The sequence below is a fragment of the Ornithodoros turicata genome, chromosome 1 (genome assembly GCF_037126465.1).
Source record: "Ornithodoros turicata isolate Travis chromosome 1, ASM3712646v1, whole genome shotgun sequence".
Taxonomy (NCBI): Eukaryota; Metazoa; Arthropoda; class Arachnida; order Ixodida; family Argasidae; genus Ornithodoros; species Ornithodoros turicata.
In genome coordinates this window covers 163,343,702-163,365,514 of record NC_088201.1, presented here as the reverse complement: position 1 = coordinate 163,365,514, position 21,813 = coordinate 163,343,702, and the positions used below count along the sequence as shown (strand labels likewise).

Genomic DNA, 21,813 nt, shown 5'->3' with positions numbered 1-21,813 from the left:
GTGACCCTGATCATCTATATCACGAAGATGTCGTTGTAAATGAAATATACTTTGGATACATGTGCTTCCTACGCGAGAGTGATCTCATTCGTTGAACAGAGATCTACATAAAGTGGCTACCTTTCCTGCGACAGATGCATCCAATAGAAGTTGCAGTCTGTGACAATTGAGTTGGCTCGCTCCAATATCTTCTGACATAGCGAGCGAAGTGAACTTTGTGCCATGAACTTTGTGAACTTTGAAACAAGCCTGAGCATGGCTACACAAATTAGACGGAAATAGACAACGAAGCTGCAACCAGCATTTTTTATCAAACCAGCTCTTTTTATCGAAAGTGAATTTTCGTTCCAGGGTTTCACGGGATTCTTTCTGTTTGAATTCACATATGACGCATGAACTGATTATTATAACCGCAATATAGGTACATACAATCTCAATTAAATTTCGGACAGTGGAACGGATGTGAATCGAAGTGAAGCTGTTGACGTTGTCGTTGTTAAACAACTGTCAGAAGATTGGTAACTTACACGAGATTAGTCAGTGTTTCCTATGCCATATGGAAATTAATATTGCGCGAAATACGCGTTAAAATGTATGTAGAGAATTGCCACACTATCCACTCGAAAGAGATATTATGATAATATCGCAACAAAATAATATGTAAGAAAGACTCCCTCCTGTCCCTTAAAAGTCGAATTACAGGCTAATTAAAACGAAGCCAGCACGCTCTATGCTGTCTGCCTAGCTTGTGTTGTGCATATTGATTTCATTGATGGCTTCTATACTGAGCTCTCTTCACTGAACCCTTCCTTGATCTTGAAACGAAAAGCGCAGAATAATATTGCTCTGCGGTGTTCCCCCCGGCTGGGTTACGACCTACGGAATCACGTACGATGCAATACCGAAGAGAGAGTAAGGACCTGGGCTTGTTGGTAGGACATTCCCAATGTGAAATGTCAGTGAGGGAACCCAGACGAAACCAGCATGAAGACAGATTGACGATATTCGACGAGGAACTGCATTTTTAACAAAGATTTATTTTCAACGGCCTTTTTCCATAAATACGAGCACAATAGTTTTGAGAAGCATGTGGAATATCAAGTTGCATCACCACGCATGTGACAGGAAGCCTCCAAAAGTTTGTGAACTCTCTCTGAATAATGAATGGAAGCCCTCCTGACACAATTATCATAAAACTTCTGTATCTGTCTGGCTCCTTAAAATAGCAATTCGTCGTCGTCGTTACACGTCTTCAAAATTGTAGTTTTTTCAAACAAAGCACTCTTAGAGATCACATGACGCAGTGCACGTGTGAACCTTTGTTTGAAAAAGGGAAATTTTGAAGACTTCAAAAGACGGCCGGGAATTGCTATTTTAAAAGGCCAGACATATATAGAAGTTGGGTGACAGTTGTGGAAGTAGAGCTTCCATTTATTATCTATAGAAAGTTTACATATTTTTGGAGTGTACCGGTCATACACGAGGTGATTCAACTAGATATTCCACATGCGTATCAAAACAATGGTGCTGGTGTTTAAAAAAAAGGCAGTTGAAAATAAATTTTTGTTGAAGTGCAGTGGTTCATCGCCTATCGTCATTCCATCTTCAACCTGGATTGGTGTGGGATCCATCACTGCTATTCCTCTCTTACAATGCAATACCGGTGCGTGATAGAAGTGCCCTGTCCCTGTCGCCGTCATCCTGCGACCGTTATACTTAGTGTTCTTTATTGAGATGCCTCGCTGATTGTGGGTTATTTATTTCTAAACATTAGATATTTATTTCAACGGAAAGTGGATGCCGCCAAGCGCCCGGGAAAGAGAACGGGTCAACGCGAGCTCGAACCACGTTCAGTTCAGTAATTCAGAGTATACAGTTAAGGAGTTGGCAATGGCTCTCAGAGCATACCTTCGTTACATAGCACTTCTTACACACAGCTGTAATTAGCTTTCTAATCTACAGAGCTAGAAACAGATATGTGACACTTAGAGTAAGACATTATGTGGCCTTCAGCGTGCCGTCTCTTTAATTCACGTGTCTCTCCACAGTTACATTGGCCCAGTCCCACGAAGAAGTTGAAGATGCTTCACACTTGAGAGTTCGTCGTAAGTACAGCATCATGAATATCTGTCAACGTTTCACAACGCATAAACGTGCTTGGTACTTCCAAACCTGATGAGAGATCGAAGAAAAGAGACACGTTGAATCAAATGTCAGGGAACTGCATCGTACTCTTATTACTACTACAATTATTTATTTAGCTCTTTATTGGGTTGTTTTTCAGCAACCTGATATCAATCACAGTCAGCCCCAAGTTGAGGTCCCGTTAACCTTCAAGCTCTAAGGGACAAGTTGGTTTCTCTGGTTAAAAGTTGAACAAGGAACAGAAATGTTGAAACGCCAATACTGCGAGTACTCTATAGTTCGTGCATGTTCGTAAACTTCTCCACGAAGACCGCGTGCCATCGTTCGTGCGAGAGGTTAGGTCTACTTTATATCTGCACTTCCGGAATACATCGAGAAGAGTGTCCTATGTCCTAGCAAACAATCTGTTGTTTGGTCGCCATTTGATTACATATTCCTCGTACCCTTATAGGTGGCTTTGGCTGTCCATTCAACCAGTATGAGTGTCACAGCCACTGCGCGTCCATTCAAGGATACAAGGGCGGATACTGCGACGAATTCTTGAAAATGAGATGCAAGTGCTACTGAAATATGTACGCGTGTTTAAGGAAGACGATGGGACTAAATAAATGACGTTATAATGCTTCCCTTGCTTTGAATTGCATGTACACCTGAATAATGGTACCCTCTATGTCACCCTCGCATAACACACAACCAAGTTTGCGGAAACCAATATCTTGTAATGGTGGTGGTGGGTGGCGAAAGGGCTCGCCGTTGTCGGCCTCGCAGAGGTGGGCAACGTCACGACAGACGCCCTGGAGTAATGTGCGTCCTGGGCCGACTTCTTGTAGTGCGTCAGGGAAGACGAGGGGACAGCCAGTTACCTGCCCAGTAATTTACTGCACACCTTCCTTGCTGCCACCAGCTGCTTAGCCTGGGTATTATTCCAAAGTCGTCACGTTCCCGGGCATCGGGTCTTCACATCCAGGGTACAAGATGCGCCAGAAATCGCTGTGCAGATTGCAGATGGAATGCAATACCATTCACCCTGGCAGCGCAAGATATTGGCTCAATATTGGTCCAATCGTGGGCCGGAATTGCCAATCTTCGCCCAACATTGGTCCAACATTGAACGAATTTTCGGCCAAGATTTTGTGCTGCTGGGGTATGAGCTCATCGAGCATTCTCCGATGATGGACAGCAGAGACGTGTGGAGATTGAAGTAGCTGACGTACTTGGCAACCACTTGCTTGCTTATGACCGGACGAAGACACAATCTATAACACTCAACAAAACTAATCCAGCCACAGATTATAACCCTTATTTCGCGAAATGTAGTGCAGCGCCCATATAAGCCTTGCGGTTGTTTTGTGAAAATTTGGGGCAGCGAAATTAGTTTTCTGTTTCTTTTTTATGTATAGTATGCTTCATCGAAGGTTATCCATATCGAAGGAAGGTTATTTATTTATTAATTTATTTACATACGTTGAGGACCCCCAAGGGGGTATTACACAACGGAGGGGCAAGGAAAAAGACAAGGAAACAAAGCATGTAAAAAACAACAACAACAAAAACAAACAGACAAATAGCAAAAATATTGCAACAGATGTACAACCAATATAAAACAATAGATTCGCAGTGCTCACTAGAAATGACATTGGATGAATGCAAAAGGAAAAGACGGTCGAGGTAAGAAAATAAAAGAAAAGAGGTGGCGGAAAGTGACGCTGGAGCGATCATGAGATGTAGGCTATGTTCTGTAGTGTTGGGTGATGGCAGCCTTAAAGTGGGCGGGGTCTTGCATAAAAACGATCGACTCTGGCAGGTGATTCCAGTCCCGAATTGTTTTAGGAATGAAGGAGTACATGAAAGAATTAGTATGACATTGTGGGGTTCTAATCTTGTGAGCGTGGTCGTGACGTGAATATATGTATTCCGCAGGGGGGAGAAGACGATCACGAGTGTTTCTGTTATAGAATAGCTTATGGAAAAGACACAGACGGGACACCTTTCGTCTGAATGTGAGATGGTCCATGCCAAGGTCTTCTTTTAGTCCCGAGACGCTACAATCCGATGAATAATTGGAGGTGATGAAGCGTGCGGCCCTGTTCTGAACTGATTCCAGGGCATGTATCAAATTTTCCTGGTGTGGATCCCAAACAGCAGAGGCGTATTCTAATTTGGGTAATACGAATGCTCGATAAGATAGGAGTTTGATGTGAGGCGGAGCAAGTGCAAGATGGCGGCGAAGATATCCCAGGGTCCTGTTTGCCTCAGACACAATCTTATCAATATGCAGGGACCAACGCACTGTTGAATCTAAGTGAAGGCCTAGGTATTTATACGTGGGAACGCATAAAAGCTGGGAGCCCTGTAGCTGATAAGATGAAGAGACATGTGAGAAGGACATGACCTTGCACTTAGTGATGTTGAGAGACATAGACCAAGTGTTACACCAACGGGACACCGCGAGCAGATCCCCCTGAAGATGATCATGGTCTGCACTGGACGCCACCTTCCTATATAAAACACAGTCATCCGCAAAAAGTCGAACCGTACTACTGAGACACTGGGGTAAGTCATTTATATAAATAAGAAACAATAAAGGGCCAAGAACGGATCCCTGAGGTACACCTGATGTTACGGAAGTGAAGTTCGATAGAGTGTTGTTAGTGAAAACGGCCTGTTTCCGGTCTGTCAAGAAGGCTCTTATCCAGGAGAAAACAAAGGGGTCGAGGTTTAGTGTTGAGAGCTTAGCCAAGAGACTTAAATGAGGCACAGTGTCGAATGCTTTTGAAAAGTCAAGGAAGATGACGTCCATGCGTTCCCTTGAATTGAGACAACTTTGGATGTCATGAATGAACTCAACTAGCTGCGTCTCGCATGAGTAGCCCTTCCTAAACCCATGTTGGAACTCGTAGAAGTACACTGTTAGAAAAAAAGGTATAAAGAAGGTATAATAATGGGCTATTGTACCATTTTTATACCTTCTGTTGCAGATATATACCTTTCGAGGGTATAGAAAAGGGACAAAGTGCCGATTTATACCTCCAATCGTGCACAAGGGTATAAAAGAGGTATGAAGCAGGGATAACGAAACATATTTATACCTCATTATCACGTGTTTATACCTTGTGTGTAACATAGAACCGAGGCTATACTTCCTAAGATATAACTGCAGGCTGTTTATACCTTCATCGTTTTTATACCTTTACTTGCACCACGTGTTGAATCACATAATTTTCTTTTGTTGAAGCGGTGTCATTTAAGATAAACAGTAATTTGTTTAAGAAACACAGACTTCGTTAGAGTTGCATCTACAATCTATAGGTTGAGTTGAGACTGCGTCATATGTGTACCTGAAATAATTAAATCTTGCCGTTCTCACCCGTATGGTTGTCCGCCAGGCGAAGGATGCTCTACAGTTTGCCAAGTCGCCAGCCGTATATCAGTATTTGTTGTCCTTTAGATGTCGATATCTGGATTTGATCGATCAAAACTGCCAAACACGCGGAATGGGTATTCCTCTTTGAACCTTTTCTTTCTTATATTATAGTATTTTATTTTTTATTTTTTTATATGGGGAACTCGTGTGGCGTACTCGAGCGTTGCTCTCAAATAGTTTGCACGTGTGAGTGTGGTAAAAAAGAAAAGAACGCTTTTCTTCTCATCAAATGTTATTTCAACTCCCTGTACTAAAATTTTGTCGCAAACTGGATTGATGATGATGATGCTGATTGAAAGAAAAAACTGGGATTAGAATATACCTCTGCAGAGGTACAGTTTATGTGAAGAAAAGGTATAAATTCTATACCTCCACTAGGGTATAAACTATATATACCTTTCCGGAGGGTATAAATTTATACCCTAAAAGGTACGAGTTATTGCACGGGCGATTTATACCCTAAAAGGTATAAATTTTTCTAACAGTGTAGTTAATTGAAGTGAGATGCCGGGCGACGTTCGAGTATATGATATGTTCCATCAACTTACAGGGAATGCTAGTTAACGAGATAGGCCTGTAGTTCGAGGGGGTGAAGGTATTACCACTTCTGAATATAGGGATAACCTTGGCGACGCGCCAATCGTTCGGAAACTGGCCGGTTAGAAGGGACTGATTGAAGATGAGAGACAAAATCCGACTAGATGTTGGTGACGTATTCTTGAGTACTTTAGGGCTAATGTTGTCCAAACTGGGTGATGATGAAGAACGGGTACAGTCGATAAGCTTGGCAACACCAAGATGGTCAATGGTGATACTGGGCATGATAACAGTGTCTAGCATGTGTAAACCTGAGGCATCAAAAGTTCTCTCAGTAACAAACACAGAAGAAAAATAATTGTTTAATAATGCGGCACTATGCTCTAAGGGCAGCACGTCACCAGAGCTACCTCTTAATCGTATATGGGAGTCAATACTTGGGATGATAATTTTCCAGAATTTTCTAGGGTTACTGTTTAGGAGAGAAGGTAAGGTCACGCTGAAAACCGTGCCCTTCGCATTTTTAACGGCAAGGGTATACCCTTTTGCGGCTACCCTGTACGTTTCCCAGGCAGAGTCACTTTTGCGGGTATTCGCTTTGCGGTACGCCCGCTTCTTTTTGTTGGCCAAGCGATTCAACGAGCGGTCGTACCAGGGAGAATTCTGGGATGACCGTATTGTAATTTTGGGTATGCACTTCCCAGTTAGATTCCTAAGAGCAGCTTTGAAAGCACACCAATTATCCTCAACAGATCGCATCGGAGACAGGCAGACAAACTCATCGAAAAACGTACCTAGCTCTCTGTTTATGGCGTCATAATTCCCTTTGTTGTAGTCCACTATATCGAATTTAATATTCTTACGTTCAGTATAGGGTACTTTTATGGAGGTGTGTATGAATCTGTGGTCGCTGAGGCCATCAAAAATCACTACTGGAGAAAATAGCTCTGGCGATGTGGTAAGCACTAAATCAAGGATGCTCTGACAGGTTCCAGAAATTCGCGTAGGCGCGGTGACCAACTGTAGCAGACCAAATAACACGCATAGATCACAGAAATCGGAAGACAAAACCGCGGAGGCTTTTGGCTTGTAGACGTCATTCCAGTCAATATCGGGGAAATTGAAGTCACCGAAAAGCATTATTTTGTGAGATGGAAAACTGCTTTTCACAAAGGCAAGGGCTTTATGAAGCTCAGCGACAAGACAAACATCATCAGGTGGGCGGTAACAAACTCCAATAAGGATCTTGTTGTGGGAGTGACCAAGTAAAGACCATACCATCTCAATGTTCCCAGGGACTTCAATGGGGCGAGATGGTATTTCATTTTTGATGCCAAGCAACAATCCACCACCACGCCTTTCAACACGGTCATAACGATATACTCTAAAACCCGGCAGTATTTCAGCATCATGCACGTTAGGTGTTAACCATGTCTCGGTCAGAACAACAACAGCAGCTTCAGTTGTTCCTATAAGAGATAACAGGTCTTCACGCTTGGGTACAATGCTTCTAATATTTGAAAAGATAAGTGACAAACTATAGTGATGAGACAAGGAACTAGTGACATTCAGTGATTGCTAATCGCTAGTGGTTGCGGCTGAAACTGGGTTTCTTTCCCGAGATAGCAAGCTCCGTGGTTCGATATTTGGGACCTCTCGAACAAGCGGTGTTTCCTCGTCGTACATATAACACTTGCTACCAACCAGTAGCTTATTGAAACGGAGGCGAAAAGTTTGGCCCTGTGAACGTCCGAAGGCAATCAGGTTCTTTCTGGCAGTACGAACAGCGGGAGTGAAATCCTCAGACACTGCTTTAGAGTTTCTTAAAATGGTATCCTTAACCTTGAAGTTCGCAAACTTCACGATTATTGGACGTGTCCTTGCCTCTTGAAAACGTCCTAGGCGATGGGCTCTATCGACATGCTCAGCTGAGACCACAACATCCAGTCTATCTTGGCACAGCTTTCTAATTTTTTCCTCTGATTCAGTCCATGTTTCATTACTAGCATCTTCAATACCATAGAACACCAGGTTGTCCCTTCTGGACCTGCTCTCAAGGTTATCAATGCGTGATCTAAGCGAAGCCATGTCCGATGGGATGGCTGAGAGCATACCCTGTGTGCTGATAACTTCCGATAAGTTACCTTGCATTGAGGCTACATTGGACTCTATTTTACCAACGCGCGTAGTAAGGTTAGTTAAAGAAGCTCGAAATTCTTTTTGATCTTTCTGGATGGCTTTTACTTCTTTGAGCAACGTTTCCTGACCGGCGTTAAGTTTTTCGAGTAAGCCCATCATTGCACTAAATTGAGCTTCTTGTTCTTTTGTCATGGGGCCGGGATTTGCCTCAACGTCTCCCGCACACAGTAAGAGCATTCTAACAACAGAAAAGCAGTCACAGGCAATTGCAAAACAAGTCCGTGGGCTCGGAAAGAGAAGCAGCATAACATTATTGCTTCTTTTGGAAAAGAGAGGGTAACAGGTACCAACCTGAAACACATGAGGACGAGCCGTTAGTGACTGCATTGCAGCTCTCCCTCCGGGCCCACTGACGAGAAGTAGCGACCTATCTTCTTTTGTACGGAATATCGCTGTTGACGATGGGTGAGTGACGTACTGCTGCTCGATGTGATAAGCAGGTGTTCCACCAGTAGGGCTTTCACGAAGTTCATCAATAGCGTAGATAGCAAAAAACACTGGTGAAATTACCGTGCTATCGCAGACTTGAAACACGTGACGGCAATCACACAGCCGTTGATCGAAGACGAAGGCCGATGGTACACGAGACACAAGCCACGATGGCGAAAGCAAGCTGAGTAGACAGTAGCTCAGCGCAAGTGCCCCAAAGTATCTCTGAAAAACATGAGGACGAGCCGTTAGTGACTGCATTGCAGCTCTCCCTCCGGGCCCACTCAAGCTCTCCCTCCGGGCCCACTCGGGCCCGGAGGGCTGAGGGGAGGGGTGGGAGGAGGGGAGGGGTGAGGAGGGAGAGGGTTATCCATATATTATGTCGGGTGACTTCATAGCGTAGTCGTGCAAGGAACTGGAATTTCGTGGGGACGTGAGTCTCAGAAAAGCCTATTTGTACTTCATATCTGAGGGAGCGGTCCTGCTTTGCGTATGTGAGGTGCTTGTTCTTCCTCCTGTACATATAACGAGCACTCGAAGGGTATTTGAACCCCCTTATTTCCTATTTTCTTTAAAACCATTACCACACAAATGGGGACTTAGAACTTTCGATTCAATACCTCCAAACAACAAAGAAAAGCGAGCTGTGGCCACGAATAGAAATGGTCAAAACGACCGACAGCGTGGAAAATTGTAATATCTTGCGTTGTGGAAGTCATTACCTCCATCGAGAGAAGACCGAAGCTGGTTATTAGCAGCTGTCGGATGATGCGCTCGTTTCTCAAATGTTCGAAAACTAAAATTGTGATTTAAATATACGAGGCCTATTATCATTCACTGTTTCTCACAGTGGAGCAAATGAAAATAAATTATGAAACTGTCAGGGTGGGCTCATAGTCAAAATAGAACGGGTGAGTAAATATCCGGTTTCACCTCTGGATTGGTGAGCAAATGGCCGGTGAGAATTTTTCCGATCCCCGATTTCTCCGGGTTGTGCCATCTTAGTTTTCCATGTCTGACTCTTTCGACACCGTGCAAACTCCAAGTGTTATGTTTCGTTCGCCGACGCCTGTTTATATTCAATGGTAGAAGTGCAAGTGTGCAAGCGAGCTAGTACATTTTTAAACGACGATAAAACCTGAGAGGCCGAACAGAAAAATAACAACACGACGTGTTCTCAAACTCAGCAACCCATTTAATCACACAACCTACACTCCCAATAACCTTGTTACTGAGTTTGAGAAGGTGTCGTGTCGTTGTTTTTCTGCTCCGTGTCTCAGGTTTTATCGCCATTTTGTTCATTTTCACCTGCTAATTTTTCTTTGGCTCGAATTTCTCACACTAAAACATATTGTGGACGGAATGTTTTCGCAAAGCCAACTGTGTATAATGACAGAAAGGTGTGGTGCATGGAATGATTAAACATGTGTACTGGTCATACAAAATATCTAAAATTTACAAAACACCAGAGCAAGCGAGCCTACGCTTACGGTGTATGTTATTCCTTTTCTTTTTTGTCCTTTATTTGTGACAGTCGCAACTGGGAACGAGGATAATAGGCAGCGCACCATTTTTGCATAGGACTTCTCCAACAGTGTAACAGCTTGTGTCCTACTTGATGTCCGGCATATGGGTGTACGAAAGGACGACGGCTATTGACCATGGCTATGGCAATGGGCCAATTTCACAAATGTCAATTAAGACCTGAACCACTTTTTTTTAACCTTGCTATTTTCAAGTTTTTCAAGTCACCTGTTAGATCGCAAATAATTGCAAACAAAAACTGTGCGTCAGAAGGAAGTTTACGCAACGTTTGACCCAGGTGGCACTGGAGAAATTGAGCCGTGTGATCGTTTTAGTTGATTAGTTTCTGTCTGTTTTCTTTTTGTTTTTCTGAATACCAAGTCGACACACCGTCTGGCTTTCCGTTGTTTTTTTTTTCTCTGTCTCTTCTAATAAATACATTATTCCATGCCATGTGTCATTAGTGAGTTCAGTGGTAACCACAACGCAGCCAAATAGTGCAGGCTCGTGGTCAGGCTGACCATTCCTTCGTTTTTGTTCGTTTTCGTTTACCAGAACTTAATCATGGAAGAACCAGAAGAAACATGGAAGAACCAGGGTCCTCACGAGGTCCCCACAGTGTCATCATCTCCTCATTGACCAGCTCCCGTGGCATAGTAGTTAAGATGATCGCTTTCCACGCCGAGACTGGGAGGTGACACGGGTTCGAATCCTGTCACCGGCTGTGCTGCTTTTCCGAAGACTTTCCAGACGAATGTCGGCACAATTCCCCCTGAAGTCGGCCCAGGACGCACACTAACCGCCCTACCACCCACTCATTCCTGCTGTTCTCTCTCCATCTGTCCATGCCTGCACGCCGCTCATACCCACAGTTGCTTCGCGGCGCTAACATGAAACTAAAAAAATCTCCTCATTGTTCGAGGTGTATCCCCAGAACGACTTGAGGATAACACTCGCGGACTGTCCGTAAAGAGTCATTCAGGTACGTCATGTGCCCGTCCCTGTGGGTAGCTAGCGGGAGAAGCAATATCACTTTGTTTAATTTACCTGCTCAGGGTCTCTAAACACATTTGTTTTGTTTTTCGGGGCCGATCATAGGCTGAATAACATTTTTCTTAAATAAAGGGTGGTTCAGCGTAAAGTCCTCTGCCTTAAAAAAGATGACTGTCTGTGAATACATCAAACATTTCTCGTGGAAAGGACAGAAACGCGCGATCCTGTCGCAGTGCCTTAGAGTTTCAAAGGTCCTCCCTCAATGTCTCAAACCAAAGGGAGTAAGAAACATCGACTTTGAAATGATGCAGGGGTAATACTTCAATCAATTCCTCGTTTAGAGTATTTTTTCATTGCGTAATGAAAAGAAGCATGGACAGCTCACCGTTCGTTTTGAGTCACCGGCGAGCAGGACTATCCAGACTCCAGGATGCCGGAACTGCCGAATTCACGGTGTTGACTTGGTTGGGGAAAATAAAGCAAATCAGTAAGTTCAGGATATAGGGAGTGGTAGGCTAAAACGATAAGGGAGGTGGGATCACTAATTTTGTGGCTCATCTAATCAGTCAACAATACAAAAACTAGTACCTGTTCTGGCTTCGGAATAGAATTCTTAATACGTTTCGTAGTGGGTTTCAGAGTGGGCAAGCTTACGCTTGTCCCATCCTACAGTTGGCAATACGAGGGATTCTCGGTCTTAGTGCCCTGACAAGATTCCGTTTATCATTGGAACAATAAAAATGCCGCCATAACTTTGGTGTCATTGCAATTTGATGTAGCTTCTGTAAGCACTTGGCGGGTGTGCGTGCCAGAGTAAAAAAATCAAGTAAAACAAACAAACAAAAGCAAAAAAAAAAATGAAAGCAGGGAAGTGAAGGAACGCTATCTCCTCCGTGTGTACTTAAACTGTCCTAAATTGGTCCCTGAGGATGAGCGAGGGACAGCCTCGGGGACGTCATGTCATATGCAAGAGTGGCAGTATTATGATACTCTGAGGACCAGATTTTGACATCCCAAGGGATGCCATCCCTGTCCCCATTTGACAACCTTAGGATAACCCACGCCGCATTTTTCATGGCAAATTAAAAATATTTATAGCCCGTTGTCGGTCGTATGGTTCCGCATATGGTATTTAGAAGCAACAGAGTCTCTAGTCACATCACCGGCATATCATGCTTGTCTACTGCTTTACAGTACCTTTAAGGGTCGGGGGAAACTATCGAGCGCTCGATAGTTTCGTTTTCCCTGGGCAATCGTTATTTTCACAGCTTTGTGGACAGCTCATACCTCAACCGTTTGTAAAACAAAAAGGTGATCTCGTTGAAGGTCATCTGGGATACAACAGAGTCTGTACTATTATCAAACTGCTAGCTATCTTTACTCTTACGCTAGAGCATGCGAAGACAAATAAAGCTTTTTGAACTTTGCTGTCTTTATTTTGGGGCATGTACCCTGTGCAATGAAACTGCTCGGAACCGGTTTAGAGCGTCTTAAAGCAGTTTGGAACCGATATGTGTCAGCTCCTGGAGCTGAAATGGAATCGAACCATTACGCCTGAAACCGAACCGAACCACAAAACAAAAAAGAAAAAAAATCTCTGGTTTCAAGTGGGATGCTGACCACCTACATTCTAAGATGTTTACAAATAGGAATCAATATTTTTAGCATATCATCAGATTCCGAAGTGCGCAGAAGGAGTAGGGAAATTTGGCAATTTATATCTCGAAGTAAATTCGCTTCTCAGGGTCTTGAATAAGGACGATGGACTTCAATGATGACTGGCTAAAATTCTGCTATCGCCCATTTCAAAAACTGTAGAAAAACATATATTATGTTAATCAATTTTTGCTAATTAGTCGTCCAGCAGATGCATACGCTGTCCTACAGGATGTCGGCCTGGTCGTATAACCCACCTGCTGAAACGGCATCTATTTTGCACTGCTGTTTTTTTTAAATAAAAATTCTCATATAAGGTGAAATGAAATGAAATAAATGTTTCAACATGGATACTTGCAATTGGGCGTACAGCATGCTCGCAGACGAGATCCCATTCTTTCTGTAGCGACGGTGAGGCAAAAACAAACTGCTTACAAGCTGACCGATTCCTTCCGTTTTGGCTCACGCGTCCAAAAGTGTTTTAAGCTTATTGAGAGCTCTTTAACGCGTACATATATGCGTATGGGTAGATTAAATGACATTGAATGATTGCGGTATCAACCTGGATAATTTCAACTTTTAGCTCGCAGAGAGCATTCATTTTCATTTTAAAGTTTTTGTGTGTCTGATTTTTGTTTGTTTTTTGTCTACATATGCAGTCGTGGTTAAAGAACACCCGAGGTCTTTTAAAATTCACATATAGATCGTTTCATTTTTAGAGTCCAGTATTCTAACAAGTCATTTTGGTAGAAACGCACAAAGAATTACCTCAAATGCTCCACGTTATCACGAGAAAGCCGTGCTAGTTCCGCAGAGAGATATAGCACGAAGCAAGGGAGTCGGTATGGCTGCACCCTACGATCACGTGAGCCATAGGCCAATATATATCCACAATATCATCACGCCTAACATCCTCAAAGGTTTGCGTTTCAACTACAATTTAATATCTTCACAGTTTTTGAGTGACCAGGGCGACACCTGTCTGTGATATATCGCCTTTTTCCATATATTACAATGCGAATGAAAATACGAGTTTTCACGTTGTGGGACAATTATTAGTATGAGCGACGCCGCAAAGTTTCGTCTGCGGATTAATATTGTCCAGGTGGAGATCCTTTACGTGCACTGAAATCAGAGAACTCCAAGAGAGCATTCCGTTGAAAGAGCAATTAATCGGGCCGTTCGTTATTGATTGAACGAATATGACGAGAATTCTCTTACCTGTTTCCAGCGATGATTTCCAAAAGTGTTCCGAGCGCTGTAAGGAGTGCCCGGCGAAGTGGAGGGTTCCAGAGGGGTGTTACCTCGACGGCACGGGACAATTTAGTGCCACCTTTTGCCACGCGGTAAAATTTCCAGGCGTGCGCCACAATCCCGTAGTATGATTTTTTCTTCTTTTAATGTGATTCTGCAGATTTAGAATGCGACATGAGTGACACAAATGCGTAGTGCGTATCAACTTTGCTTCGTTTCTTGTACTACGTATGAGAACAACGAATGTGGCTGTGGGCAGGCCGTCAGACTGCTGAATTTTTGAGTGCTGTCGCACGGCATTTTTTGGTGACACTTGGCGGAAAGTGCACAAACGATTTATACCCCTGTCACACGGACTAAATTAGTGTCACATTGAACGAGTAACACTTTCATCTAGTATCATTCGTGTGCTGTCACACGGCGCCTTTAGTGACCCTCGGCAGAAAGTGCACTAACGATTTATACCCCTGTCACACGGAATAAATTAGTGTCACATTGAACGAGTAACACTTTCATCTAGTATCATTCGTGTGCTGTCACACGGCGCCTTTAGTGACCCTCGGCAGAAAGTGCACTAAAGATTTATACCCCTGTCACACGGACTAAATTAGTGTCACATTGAACGAGTAACACTTTCATCTAGTATCATTCGTGTGCTGTCACACGGCGCCTTTAGTGACCCTCGGCAGAAAGTGCACTAACGATTTATACCCCTGTCACACGGACTAAACTAGTGTCACATTGAACGAGTAACACTTCCATCTAGTATCATTCGTGTGCTGTCACACGGCACCTTTAGTGACCCTCGGCAGAGAGTGCACTAACGATTTATACCCCTGTCACACGGAATAAATTAGTGTCACATTGAACGAGTAACACTTTCATCTAGTATCATTCGTGTGCTGTCACACGGCGCCTTTAGTGACCCTCGGCAGAAAGTGCACTAACGATTTATATCCCTGTCACACGGAATAAATTAGTGTCACATTGAACGAGTAACACTTTCATCTAGTATCATTCGTGTGCTGTCACACGGCGCCTTTAGTGACCCTTGGCAGAAAGTGCACTAACGATTTATACCCCTGTCACACGGACAAAATTAGTGTCACATTGAACGAGTAACACTTTCATCTAGTATCATTCGTGTGCTGTCACACGGCGCCTTTAGTGACCCTCGGCAGAAAGTGCACTAACGATTTATACCCCTGTCACACGGACTAAATTAGTGTCACATTGAACGAGTAACACTTCCATCTAGTACCATTCGTGTGCTGTCACACGGCAGCTTTAGTGACCCTCGGCATAAAGTGCACTAACGATTTGTACCCCTGTCACACGGACTAAATTAGTGTCACATTGAACGAGTAACACTTCCATCTAGTATCCGTCGTGTGCTCTCACACGGCAGCTTTAGTGACCCTCGGCATAAAGTGCACTAACGATTTATACCCCTGTCTCACGGACTAAATTAGTGTCACATTGAACGACTGACACTTTCATCTAATATCATTCGTGTGCTGTCACACGGCACCTGTAGTGACCCTCGGCAGACAGTGCACTAACGATTTATACCCCTGTCACACGGAATAAATTAGTGTCACATTGAACGAGTAACACTTCCATCTAGTATCCGTCGTGTGCTCTCACACGGCAGCTTTAGTGACCCTCGGCATAAAGTGCACTAACGATTTATACCCCTGTCACACGGAATAAATTAGTGTCACATTGAACGAGTAACACTTTCATCTAGTATCATTCGTGTGCTGTCACACGGCACCTTTAGTGACCCTCGGCAGAGAGTGCACTAACGATTTATACCCCTGTCACACGGAATAAATTAGTGTCACATTGAACGAGTAACACTTTCATCTAGTATCATTCGTGTGCTGTCACACGGCGCCTTTAGTGACCCTCGGCAGAAAGTGCACTAACGATTTATACCCCTGTCACACGGACTAAATTAGTGTCACATTGAACGAGTAACACTTTCATCTAATATCATTCGTGTGCTGTCACACGGCGCCTTTAGTGACCCTCGGCAGAAAGTGCACTAACGATTTATACCCCTGTCACACGGAATAAATTAGTGTCACATTGAACGAGTAACACTTTCATCTACACTCTAAATCTTTTTACACCTTAAAGGGTGTAAATCAAAATGTTCATGGCGCACACCTTTTAAGGTGTATTTTAACACCCTCGTGGCAACTGGGGTGTAAAGGTTGTAACGCCGAATAAAACTGCTGGGTTCGTGGCAATATGCTGGTAACCGTGTATTCACAATTACCAGCATATTGCATATAATCACATTGAGGTCCATATATGTATGTATATCAAGCTGATTAAATGTGTGTGTAAACATGCGCAGCCGACATACAGAAAATCATGTATGGCGTGGCAGCTGTGCATGGCAATGAAGCATGGCAACTGTATATAGCTTTATATAGCTTTAGTATATAGCTTAGACCTTCTCATGAGCAGGCACCTTCCGCATATGCATGTTCATTACTTAAAACGTTGCATTTATGCGTTTCTTCAAGGCTTTGCAGTGTTGTACCCACAAATACCTAACCCCTGTACATTGTTCATTATCCGCGACTCATCAGGATGTTTGGTCCTCTCCTAGCTGTATCGTGTATGCGTTTCGAAGGGAAACACCAGCATTTTAAGATGTTGCTAGAAAAACTCGACATTTTAAGAACATAACCCTTTCATTAGCAAGAAGACATCAATTTTATCAAAAGTATGTGTGGTCGCAGCCCTTCATCAGAAATGCCACATCTACTGATGGTTCCAAGGAGATACTACTTCAACATGCCCCAGAAGCAATTTAGAGTTATATTCATGACCGTGATATTCACGCACAATCTATTGTCTATGTAAAACGTGCAGATCATAATGATAACACATTTGCTGTTGGCTGTGCTGTTGCCAAAGAATCTTCCGAGGAGGACTTACCCGTGTTCGTTGAGATTACAGACATATACGATATTAACTCTGATAGCATTTTTCTTATACAAACATTAACTACAGTTGAGTATGAGCACTATCATGCATTTGTTCTGTCTTGCAATGAGGAGCAACGTGTTTTAAGAAATTTAGGCACTATCTCAACAGATCTTCTAAATCTGTAGATGGTAGGCGTGTTGTAAATCCACGCCATGCACTTTTGTAATGTAACTTCCCGTTCCCGGTTGTTGTATACATTTACTTTTGTTCATGTGAACGAGAATAAACATACCCCTTCCTACACCCAGGCGACACACTTATCACCATATTTCACCTGAGGGTGTAGTACACCATTGTTACACCCTCAGGAACTTCCAAAACAAAGTTGTAGGGTGTGAAAGGGGTGTGATCTTTGTTAATACACCTATTTTACACCTTTAAAGGTGTGAAACGATTTAGAGTGTAGTATCATTCGTGTGCTGTCACACGGCGCCTTTAGTGACCCTCGGCAGAAAGTGCACTAACGATTTATACCCCTGTCACACGGAATAAATTAGTGTCACATTGAACGAGTAACACTTTCATCTAGTATCATTCGTGTGCTGTCACACGGCGCCTTTAGTGACCCTCGGCAGAAAGTGCACTAACGATTTATATCCCTGTCACACGGAATAAATTAGTGTCACATTGAACGAGTAACACTTTCATCTAGTATCATTCGTGTGCTGTCACACGGCGCCTTTAGTGACCCTTGGCAGAAAGTGCACTAACGATTTATACCCCTGTCACACGGACAAAATTAGTGTCACATTGAACGAGTAACACTTTCATCTAGTATCATTCGTGTGCTGTCACACGGCGCCTTTAGTGACCCTCGGCAGAAAGTGCACTAACGATTTATACCCCTGTCACACGGACTAAATTAGTGTCACATTGAACGAGTAACACTTCCATCTAGTACCATTCGTGTGCTGTCACACGGCAGCTTTAGTGACCCTCGGCATAAAGTGCACTAACGATTTGTACCCCTGTCACACGGACTAAATTAGTGTCACATTGAACGAGTAACACTTCCATCTAGTATCCGTCGTGTGCTCTCACACGGCAGCTTTAGTGACCCTCGGCATAAAGTGCACTAACGATTTATACCCCTGTCTCACGGACTAAATTAGTGTCACATTGAACGACTGACACTTTCATCTAATATCATTCGTGTGCTGTCACACGGCACCTGTAGTGACCCTCGGCAGACAGTGCACTAACGATTGAGTTCCCCAAACACTCTTCACTTCTCTTCGGCGAACCGAGTGAGTAGCCTCAACGGCAGCGTTCGAGCTACAGGTAATATAGATTGCGAAAAAGTGAGGAAGCAGGGACCACAATATTGTTAAAAAAGTACCTCCAACAGCGCGTTTATTTAATTTTAGTACATTTTGTACAGTTATACAAATGACTATACAAATAACACGTACAAATAACTGTACATTTAGTACAATTATTTAGTACGTGTCATTGTTCTCTTTAACAGCGTGTGGAAACGCTGTGGTCTTTAGCTCACCACACGGACTCGGCGTTCGGCCTGGTACATGTTCGAGGCTGTTGTATTGTTTATTTTTTATGGTTGAAGAGGATATTCAGGGAGTGTTACAAAATCACAGAAAACATTCTCATGAAGGTATTTTGGTGCACCCCTAAAAAAAATTGCCGCCGTTAATTCTTATCAGTCGTGCTTGCCATAATCGTTCAAGTGAGACAAGCGAGGGCCCCCAACACTAGAGCATTTTAACCAAGTGTTTTCAACACCGTGTTTATTTTACTTTAATACAGTGTGACTTTGCGAGCAAAAAACACGTCATTCTTTAAAGCCTCCGGAAACGGCACGGTTTCGGCTTACCGTCGGCGGCCATTTTTGCTGTTGCGCAAGTTTCACGCCTATTTGTTTTATTGTGGAAGAATATTTGTAGAAAGTATTTGTAAATTAATAAACATTCTGACGAAGGTACTGTGGCGCACAGCTATTCTTTTTTTGTTTTTGTAGCCGTTTATTCTTAGCTACAGTAACAGCCATTGTTGCTTAAGTGACAGTTGCTTAAGCCTGTAGCGAGCGCGTAATGAAAATGACGTTCGCTTCCTTGGAGTGCATTTCATAAGAATGACACTAAATTAACCAGTGCGACGGGGATATTGGTCCGTGCAACGGGATTAAATTTCGAGTTGCTCCACTTCTTTAAAGGGACCGAAAAGTGAATATAAACCTATCGAAACTTTATGTTCAGCGAAAAGCTTGAACCTTAAAAAGTTCAAATATCAAAGAACTCCGCTGAAATCGCTTTAGTTTTTCTGCAATCGAATTTTCCATAATTGCATGTCCAGGGACCTAGTAGGAAGCCGGGCAGTCTGTCAACAATTGCATGACCCCGCGCCATCTGTCGAGGACGCATGTAATACGCGCACTTCCGTGCACTAATCCGGCGAAAACGAAAATGGCAGTGGGCATTTGTGACTAATTTCTACGTCGAGAACGTCGAGCCTTTTGAACATGACTGCGCTGGAATTCCGCATTCGAGAACTGTCGCTCACACAGAACTGTGGTTCGTGCGTTAGCGTGCTGGAATGTGTGTTCTTCGCAGCAGAAGATTCCTCGTCCAGAGATTAATCGGAGTCACATTCGTCCTCAGCAGTAGCTCACCGTGCCGTGAACATGGACTGCTTTGTGAAATTTCCGTGTATCAGGGAGAAGCACTTGTGTAAGCCGCAACAAGCGCTGTTTTTTCGTCGTGCAGGTGTTCATGTGTGAAATGCAAACCGACAGATACTACGGATGGATACTACGGTTTTTGCTGCCGAGAGGTAGAGGATGCGTGTGAAAAGCAGACAGACAATTGCATCAGAACTACCGTATATCTCGAAATACTGTGCATTGACACCGAAGTGTGTCAAGCAAGGGTCATTTACATACATCCGAGAAACCGAAGAGCATGGCAACATACATGGCAGCGCCGTGTGGTCTTTACGCGCTACTTGAATGTCAAACTGGACGGAAAACCTTTATTTCTGCAGGAAATGCCGTTATACCACCTGTCGGCCATTCACAAGATGGATATGTGGTGCTCCGAGAAAATACAATAGAAAGTACTCCACTGGATCTCGATCTGCGTCATGCATGCAATTGGGATGCTTTCCCATCAGTGCGCTGACTTTTTTCATTGCTTTTTCTTTGCTGTCACAGCATATTATAATTACTAGTTTGTTCCTGGAGGGTTAAGTAACCTGTGGGCATAGATGTATTTGTAGGTTATACTCAAGTCTCAATTGTATATGTGAGGAGTAAGTAAGATAATTTTCATCAGTGTCATTCAGCTGAACTGTGTTCATAACCTTATAGTATACTTCTTAGTGACTACGTTTCCAAATGTCAATTAATATTTAAACCAAGATTGGGATTTAACACTTAATTAAATCTGTTTTGGTAAACGGAGTAACTGATTCATTATCACGTCACCAACTAACATTTGTAAAGGAGGACTTGAGGGCTGACTTCAAGTATTATTAACCCTTGATCTCGGTTCAAAGTTAATCATACACCATTGGTGTGCATAGTACTCCAAAATGGCTAAATAATTTATAGCATAAGTTCTCTGTTACTGTAATTGAGATGTACTTTTGTAAAGTACTTTTGACAGCCATGCGAATTGAAACTGGCTTCAGTGTACACTACAAATGCATCGTAACATTTAATTGAAATATAAGAGTAGAAGCAACATTTTGTCACAACTCTCTTTTTTATTGTCCAGGGATTTAGGAAACAGAGTAGGACTTCCTGCCCTCTGATGTTTTGACGTACTTGATAGAGTTGTAAAACCTGCAACAATATAAACAAGAGAAGTATAAACAGTTTCGTCTTTCCCCATATCATCGTCATCATGTATTTCTCCCCCTTCGTCTTTCCCTTTTGAATTTATCGAGCTAGTTATATTTTACCATTTGTGCACTTTTGTATTCTCTGTTGGTGAAAAGATTACAGGGACAATAATGCTGCAGATCCAACAGTGACTACACAGCAGATCCTACAAATTTAGGACCAATATGATGTGGTAACCTTGCATGGCTCACTACAGCAGTGACACACACTGAACAATTCCAGTAGTGGGGCTTAAAAAACAATGAACTTTCACTGTTTCAATGGTCATTCAAGTGTAGAGGATGCATCTCTAGAAAATTAATTCGAGTTCCTTAGTCATATAACTACCCTTCTTCACACAGGAAGTATTCTTCTACCATTCAAACAAGCTAGCAGTTCTAATCGATTTCTTCTCCTGCTGTTGACATCGTACTAATGTTCTGCACCTGTCCAAAGACTCCATAAATGTCACAAAGTCTGCAACACCTAACAAATCTACTGCTTCCATATCTGGACTTTGCATACCTGCTTTCAGCTATTTCTGTCATGTCAACTTGAGTGCCTGGATCACGCAATACGTAGTAGTCTGGCGCCACTTCAACACTGGAAGGCCCCTGAAATTAAATTTGATGTTGACAATATTGAGTACGGGAAAAGTAGGATAACATAAGTTAAATGGAATACGTCATCGTAATATTATAATTAATACATGTGTGACGTCTGTACATACCTACGAGTTGTGTTGAACTCGTCACTTCGGTGAAGCAAAATCACTGGTTACTGAACGGAAGTTTGCTTCGGA

The 21,813-nt window shown here is 43.0% G+C and overlaps 2 long non-coding RNA genes across 2 annotated transcripts; one reads left to right on the top strand and one right to left on the bottom strand.

Annotated features, from left to right (window-relative positions):
• Positions 1-1,800: 1,800 nt before the first annotated feature.
• On the top strand, positions 1,801-2,777 carry LOC135372311 (uncharacterized). Its single transcript, XR_010415945.1, has 2 exons — positions 1,801-2,105; positions 2,597-2,777. It is a non-coding gene; the product is annotated as an uncharacterized LOC135372311 (long non-coding RNA).
• Positions 1,991-14,201, bottom strand: LOC135372313 (uncharacterized). Its single transcript, XR_010415946.1, has 3 exons — positions 14,129-14,201; positions 11,637-11,711; positions 1,991-2,172 (listed from the first exon to the last, which is right to left on the bottom strand). It is a non-coding gene; the product is annotated as an uncharacterized LOC135372313 (long non-coding RNA).
• Positions 14,202-21,813: the final 7,612 nt, after the last annotated feature.